We start from the raw sequence: 8,982 nt of genomic DNA on the forward strand, positions 1-8,982 counted from the left end.
GCCCTCTTTTAAATGTGCTATATAAATAAACTGAATATATTTACAGATTCCTGTAAACAGCTTGCAGTTTGCAACTCAGCATTTGAGAGCACAGCCCCGTATGAATGTGATAAATGAAAAATTAGTGGATATAGGGTGGGGACATGTAGTCTTGTAAGATTGCTTGAGCAGCCCAGTTTTCCTCAACGAACAAACCATACAAATAAAGGCTTGCGGTCTTGTAAGTGTTTTTGAGCTGCCCACTTGTCCCACTGAGCGAACACATCAGGGATTAAGTCACTCTCCCTTTCAGTACAGGCTAAAGCTTCATGCTTACGATGAGGCTTGAAGTCTGGCAATATTGCTTGAGCCACACAGTTGTCCTCACTGAACACACCAGGGATTGAATCACTGCCCAAGTCAGTCCAGGCTGCAGCTTCATCCATATAACAAGTATATAGCTGCAGGTAGTCACCCTCCATTTCAACCCAGTCTGAAACCTCACCATGATGAAGAGGGGATAATTCGGTGTCGTCTTCAAAGACTGTTTCAGCGACCCGGTTGTCCTCATTGTCACACAGCAGGGCATGCCAGGCTGTAAGTTCATGCATATAAGAAATGTATGCATCCGTGTAGCCTTCCATGATTTCTTCAGCAGTCCAGTTCTCCTCAGTGAACACACCATCTTGTTTGGACTTGCTCAGAGAAACAGCTGTTTCACCTGATTCATTTGGGCTGGTGCAGACAGCCATTAACTTATGGGCATTCTTTGCATAAGATGTGTTGCTGTGACCTTTCAGGTGAGCCATTGTAATGAAATTATGTTGCAGGGCTTGGCTGGGAGTGAGTCTCTGCTCACTATCAACATGCAGCAATCCTTTTAAGAAATGTAAAAATTCCATCCTGTCTTCATATTCAAGAGCGTCTGTTGTTGCTGGCTGGCCCTTTACAATGCCGTCCAAATTGAGGCGACTGTTCAACTCTGCGACTGAATAGTCATCATCATCGTTATTACCTGCAAACCTAATTTCATTTTTGGTCTTTAGTCTCCATCTTGGATTTTTGTAGTACCATTTTTTGATGAAATAATCTGAAGTCTTTGTTCCAGCATTTAAGAGGCGATCCTCTGGCTGACCTAACAGCTGGCAAATGGCGTTCATCGTCTTGTATGGAGGGTCATTAGGGAAGAGGAAGTTGCCAAAGTACAGGAATGCTAAGACACATCCCAGCCCCCACATATCAATAGCTTCTGATATGGGAAGGCCCAGGAACACCTCTGGTGCCCTGAATGCGGGTGCTTGCATGGTGATTCCAACTTGTGCTTCGCTTGCTTTGAGAGCCAGACCAAAATCAATTAATTTTACCTTGAAGGGCTGATCCTGGTGATTCACGAGCATGATGTTGTCCACTTTCACGTCTGTATGCATAATGCCAAGACCTGAGTAGGACAACATGACCTTACAAAGTTAGGGACCATCTCTAACTTACTGTCCAACTGAAATGTTACATTACCTTTTTACTTGTACGTTAGCTGGTATCAGGATTAATACACTTTAAATGTGATTTTGGCAGTCTCTTATTTGACATAAATAGTGTTTATTCTAACAGATTATTAGTACTTTTATTATTAATTTGAATATAATACTCTGTTCAATAATTTCCAAGTAGTGTGATCTATAGACTCAAAAGCTGTTACAATATGGTTCTGCACAGTGCACACTCCTTTGTTCGATATTAATACAATGCATTTTTATTAACTGTATGTTAATATTAAATATATTTTAATAGCTTATAAAGGTTATGATCTACAGGTTCACAATCTATTCACTCGTCTGTCCACACTCCCCACAGAGGGCCCAGACATTTCTTTTGGATATTAATATTGTGAATATATATATGACATTTACATAAATGTTAATAGTTTCCAAGTTATGTGACATATTAGGCCAAAATATATTATATGTTGTTTGTCTACATGACAGAGGGCCCAGACATTTCTTTTGGATATTAATATTGTGAATATATATATGACATTTACATAAATGTTAATAGTTTCCAAGTTATGTGACATATTAGGCCAAAATATATTATAAGTTGTTTGGCTACATGTCATAGAGGGCAAAGTCCTTTTGTTAGATATTAATACTTTTTATATTTAATATTTTTTTATTTAAAACATTACATATGTTTTTGTCCTCTGTTCATCTGCATCTGTCTATCTCTGTATTTTTGTTTTAAGGCACTGGTGGGGGGTGGGGGGCATCCCTTGTGTAAGGAAGACATCAGGTTGACCACATTCAGATTCCTAAAGACACTGAAAACTGAGCCAGAAAGGTGAGTGATAGCTTGTAATTTAGCCAAGCTAGTGACATTAGTTATGCCTTTGCTGTTGTTCTAATGTCAGGTATGCTGGTTTGTTGAGCTCATGTTGCAGCCCAACAGCCACAGTAAAGGAGTTCCAGTGCTGTTAAGGCAGAAAACATACTTTCTGTTTATATTTCTGTTCAAACAAGGCCACAGGGGAAGGACAAATTCATAGTATTCCAAGACTTGTTAAATTTGGGGAATTTACTACTGAGATGCACAAGAGCTTTTCTGACTGGAGATTCATTGCGTTGCTGTGTATAGACTATAAAACTAGTTGCTACACATCTATTAAATGGAACAAGGGATGTATTGACCTGGTTTCACATGACAACCAGATGTTCTCTGTTTCTGAGGATATACAGTAGGTATGAATAGTTTCTTTTTGCTGCGTGGCATTATTGAACTGTTAACCTTTTCAGAAAATATCCAAAAATCAGTTAGTTTGGCAACATATGGTAATGGTGTCAGTTACCATAAATGGACACAGAAACAGATTTTTATATATATATAAATTTGTATTAAAAAAACATGGTTTTTTTACAAAAGCCTTGGGATGAGGCTCCAGTTGTGCAGCAGGGGGGGAGTTGGTTTTCAAAGTACTGGATTACCCCCTGGCTGTGGTACTGGTTTACTGTTCTAGGACCTCTGGACACACTCATAATGGAAGTAGTGAAGAATCTTAACTTTCTCCGTCCCTCACTGCCTGCCTAACATGCCCACTATGGCCATCTATTTCTGTGCTAGTATTTCTCTCTGTCCGTCTCATGTCCTACAGAGGGAGGAGTTTAGTTGTTAACATCTGACTTCTTCATACCCCTCATCCATTTACCAGCATCACGTACAGTTGATGTATAAGTCCAGCATTTTAATCAGCCTATACTACTTTGATTATTGGGGTAAATACTGTGAGATTGGTTTGAGACTGCCTGTTACTCTTTTGTATGCTCGCTTTATACTTCGACACATGGATTAATTGGCTGTACCGCTATCTAGGATACTGGCTTCCTCAAGTGCTTATTCAGTCCACAGATAATATATTACTTTAAATACTGTTTTAGTGTCTGAGGTGCATTTGTGATAATTTGTCAAGTTAAATGGCTAGATTAGATGAATTGGACTAGATAAATTGGGCATCTTTCAAACACATAAGCTGTGTTTTGTATTGTAAGTGCTGTTGTCGAGGTTATTACCACCCAAATTTTGATAAAATTTGTTTATTGTACTTTAGCATTAAGCCTCTGGGTCATCTCACACTGCAAAGTTTTAAGGGGGAGAGTCACGCTTCAAGTAGGCCTGGTGAAGTCAATGTTTAGCTTTTTCTGTGCTTATGTTCTGGACGTGTGGGGAGGCATCCCAGCAGGAGAATCTAAAAGTCTTGATGTTACTGATGTGGGGATATATTTGCAATTTTCATACGTAGATAGGATTGTTTTCAGAGCTCTATTGCACGGTAGATGCGAAACCAGCCAGGAGTGTGTTTGGGGTTCTTGGGAGGGAGCAAGCCTGGCAGAGACAGACAACTCAGACGACTCTAAATTAGCTCTGGGACACTCACTTCGGGTGTATTTGCCTGATGAGGTGATGAATGACAGCAGTGATGACTATGAAAACTGGATTGTCAAGTGTACAGGTTGACACATTGTTGAATTAATTAATATTCCAGCAATGGCTGTCACCTGTGGAGAGGCATAAAAATACAATTATCAAAATTCTGTTAATGAAGCATCAGACATTTCAGATGTCTGACAAATAAATGTGTGGTGCTGAAGAATGTTTCTGCAGACTGTATGTGTTATTAGAAGATGGACAGGGTTAGATGCTGAAGTCACTACGGTAAGTTGATAGTTCAGGATTCTTCTCTTCAGCACCAAGGACAGTGCACGTTATTTCACTTCATAAGCTCCTTGTTTCATTTGCTGATAGAAAGTGACCAAACTCCCTTCAAAAATCCATCCATCTACCCATTATCTTCCGCTTATCTGGGGTCAGGTTGCGGTAACATCAGGTTCAGGAAGGTAGTCTAGATGTCCCCTCTCTCCGGCGACATGTTCCAGCTCCTCTGGCAGGATTCTGAGGTGTTCCCAGGCCAGATGAGATGTATAATCTCTCCAGCGTGTTCTGGATCTGCCCCGGGGTATCCTACCAACAGGTTCATTTTCTTTATGAGAACAAACATAACATTCAATATATAGTTTAAGCTGTGCCAGCTTCTTAAATGTAAAGTCGTAGTAGTAATAATGTTGTATTTATTGTAATTAACAATTCTTAAAATAAGGTTGCTGCTGGCTGTCATTCAGCTTTTTTGGCCATGTGTAACATTGAACGGTATATAAAGTCCATAAACTCCTTCAAAAATCTGCTACTATATTTCTTGGAAACAAACATGCATCATGAAACTGTCTAATCATTTCTTAAATATTAACGTCTGGCAAATTTGATTTCAGTAATACATAAGGTTGTTAAATGTTCGCTTTAATGTTAGGTTGCTGCTGTTTTGTCATCTGTTTTTAATATTTGTTTTACAGACACAATAGCCTTGTAATTTCATACAACCATTATAGATTAAAATGTCAATCTTGCCTTATTTTTTTAAAAAATATGAAGGTATCAGTGTGAAGATCTTCTGATAGTACCCTCAGGAGTTGTCCAAGGATTTTTAGATCATCTGATACATCTCTAAAAAAAATGTCATGTTGTTGATCCAGCATCTAAACCAATCAGCTCTCAGGTCAGGTGAGTGTCAGGTGCCTCCCATCATGCCCTGCGCTTTTGCAGTTGGTGGACATTCTGCTGAATTGCTAAGCAGACACAGTGGAGCTTTTACTGTCAAAATTCCAAACATCTACGTGTCTGTTTTGACAATTTTCACATAAAGACAGAAAAAAGAAACTGAGCACATTAACCACGCTATTCTGCTTTCCTCTTTCAAAAGTTTGATTTCAATTTTAAAAAAAGGAAAGCTGTTGTCAGTTACACAGCAACAAGAGTGTTTTTCCCTTATTTGCTTTTTACATTTTAAAGTGAAAAATTGGAAATGAAGTAGTTTTTTCTTTACTCGATTTCCCATTCCATAATGGATTTGGACTGAACAGAGTACATGGATTGATGGCCTGCCAGAAGAACATGGCAACTTTGTGCTTCGTTCTCATTGAAAGTCAGTGGCACGTCTCAGTGCACATAGTCCTTACCTGGAAATACCAGCAGAGAGCAGTAATAGCATGCTCTGCTGCACAGTAATAGAGAAGGTTTATGCAGCAATGAACCACTGCTGCAGGCCAATACCAGATAGTTACAACTCAAGGCTGCACATGTTAAAGGTTTCACCAGCAGGTGGCAGTCTAACTCTACACAAGAGGAGGGATAGAATACATGCAAAACGAATGACTGAGGGTCACGTGGGGCATAACAATGTTTTCATCTGCTAAATGGCAGCAGTTTGAGGGCTGTACCTTCTGGTCATGAATACACATTAGATGTGACTATAGCAGCATATCTGGAGGTCTCTATATTTTGGAAGTGTGACAAACTGGTCTGCTCCTTTGGAGACAGTTTTTGTGGAAAAAGGAAAATAAAAATATACAAGTTATTTTATTTTCCCATTGTCTTGTTCCTTTATATCTCACTCATACTCGCTTTGTCACGCATACTGATCCTTTTCATCACCACTGTTATTTCTGCTTGTTTCATATTATAATTGGACTCTGTTGGCAGAATAAAAGTTCAAACTGACCGGATTACACTGAATAACGATTTTGATATTAGAGCTGTGCTGTTTTCAAAATGGATTTCATGGCTGTGTGTAATTAAAATGAGTGTTCATGGCTCTATAGGGATCCTGGTATCAAGATCTGATTAAGTGTCATTAGAATTTTGTGTCATTAATTATTCATACACAAATATAGTAAAATATTGTCGCACATGTACCATCTCTACACAGTTTTGCATTTCTCTTAAGCAAAGATACCTGCACAATACTCATGATACTGCATACGTTCATGCTTAACCACAGACTGCCTCATAACAACAGCTATGTGGTTTCATGCTTTGTCGCTCTCTATTTCACACACTTACACTTTTACACACATTTATTTAAAATGCTTTATTTGGAGTCACTATATTAAATTATAGATTTCATAAGATTAAGCTATTTTTTAAAGATCCTACACATTTGTGGCATGTAGTGTCCTAAACCTAGATTAACCCTTTAGTAGGATCCTTTAGTAGGCCACAGATGTGAACACTGCCCATGACTCAGCCTAATGTGGATTATGCAACTCCTCCCATGCTGCAGATTAGTGGCCCTTTATATGTTTATTAGTAATCTCTCTATCTGTAATATTTCTCCTGATCATTATATATTACCAGTGTCAAGTTCAATGACCCTTTTTTATCTCAACTACCACTGGAAAATGCAAAAATTTACTTTGTTGCTGTCTAATGAATTCCACCAATGGAGTGATGCAGTGACTGATTTAGAGCTCAGGCACCATGTCTAATCTTAACTGGATGAAGTCACATCACCCAAGCTATAATACGCTCTTCTGAGATGGAGGGATTAGTGGAGGTGTGATGGGCACAACAACAGATGAATGAGTAGATGGATTGGGCTTATTTGTAGTTTTCTTTCACTGGTATCAACTTGGATCAAATAATGAACTCTTTAAGGTGTTTGTGGTTAATGATCTGATTTGAAGATCAGTGCAGTGGTTCACAAAGTGTGCGAGTCAGGACACACTGACTTTCAGATCAAAACAGCCCACTGTGGTATAGATCACTGGATCTGTGCCGGCCAGTTTGCAGAGAAACAAATAAGAGAAGGACAGCCAAAGAGAAACTGGCACGCAGATAAATAGAAAGGAAGGAGATAAACACTAGACAGCTGCAGAGCAGCCTTTCTGATGAGCATTTTCAAATCAACAGCCCAGAGGCTCTTACCATCTGTCTCATGCTATAAACCACAGTTTTACACATGTTCATTCAAGTATTTACACTGTTTGTTACTCACACACTCACTGGACATGTGTTGATATATCTCTATTATAAGCACATTACATTACACAGTTCTTTATCTCATAGCAACTGTGATAAATCCATGACTCAGTCTTGTTAGTAGTTTGCTGCTATAGGACCCTAAAACAAAAGAAATCACTGAAAACCAATCTCTTCCCTTTTTGAAATGGTGCCAGAAATATTCATTCTTACATATTATCAGAAAATATATCAAAAGTAAAATTACTCATTTTCACATAGAATGCCCCCTTGTTGTTGTCATTGTTATAAATATTTACTGATGCATCAATATCTAAGTGGTATTGTAAGGTGCATTTACTCTTATTTCTATACTGCTAAATATTCTATCATTGTTTTTATACTGTATAAATTAAAGTCTCTAAAGTAAGCAGCAACTATAGCTGTCAGATTTCTCCAAAATGAAAAACATTTAGAAGAACAATAGCATAAAATGGAAATAGTCAAGTGTGAGTTCCTAAAATTGCACTTAGTGTTCAAAGTTAAGTACTTGAGGCATATATTTACATTCCACCACTGAATTTGTGTGTTCTGAATGACTCGAATCATTTAGACTTTATAATCAAGATGATGCTTGTCACTCAAAGAAAAATAATGGCAACAGTTAAAACTGAGGCATTTTCTATTTCCTACCTCCCCACCCTTATAATGATGCAGGATCACGATTAACAGGTAAGGATTGTGTGGTTGTAGTTGACTAAAAGGATGTGGGCCACTGTTGAGGTCAGTGTGATCCACATTGATTACTTCAGTGCAAGAAGCTGGAGTCTAATGGCATGACAAGACTATAAAAAAAGAGTAAATTATTTACTCTGTCAGTAAAAAGAATTTATTGTCATTAGGACCACAAATCATAAAGCAAAATGGCAATTACCACAGTGAAACCACATGTTATCACTTCTGTATAATGTAGGGCTGCAGGTAATGAATATTTTACTATTACTTAACCTGTTGATTAGAATTTGACTTGTCATTTAATCCATAAAGAAATAAAAAAAATCAACAAATAATCACAGCATCACAGCAAGTTGCAAAAGTCCCAAGTAATGTCTTCACAGCCGTTTTGTTAGAACAGCAGTAGAAAACCTGTTATTGAAATCTCTGAGATGAAAGGTAAAATGATAAAAGCAGCAAATCCTCACACTTAAATTGTGACCTAAATTTATCAATGAAATATCAGATGCCATTGGTTTTATTTTGACAGGCTAATCATTACATGGTCATTTCACCAGAAACACTAAAAAGGCTAAAAGGAAGTTTTACCTGAGATGAGAAATCTTTCCAAAGCTCTGAGACTGAAACATACAGTGGGTACGGAAAGTATTCAGACCCCCTTAAATTTTTCACTCTGTTATATTGCAGCCATATGCTAAAATCATTTAAGTTCATTTTTTTCCTCTTTAATGTACACACAGCACCCCATATTGACAGAAAAACACAGAATGTTTGACATTTTTGCAGATTTATTAAAAAAGAAAAACTGAAATATCACATGGTCATAAGTATTCAGACCCTTTGCTCAGTATTTAGTAGAAGCACCCTTTTGAGCTAATACAGCCATGAGTCTTTTTGGGAATGATGCAACAAGTTTTTCACACCTGCATTTGG

The sequence above is a fragment of the Monopterus albus genome, unplaced genomic scaffold (assembly GCF_001952655.1).
Source record: "Monopterus albus unplaced genomic scaffold, M_albus_1.0 scaffold23.1, whole genome shotgun sequence".
Classification (NCBI taxonomy): domain Eukaryota; kingdom Metazoa; phylum Chordata; class Actinopteri; order Synbranchiformes; family Synbranchidae; genus Monopterus; species Monopterus albus.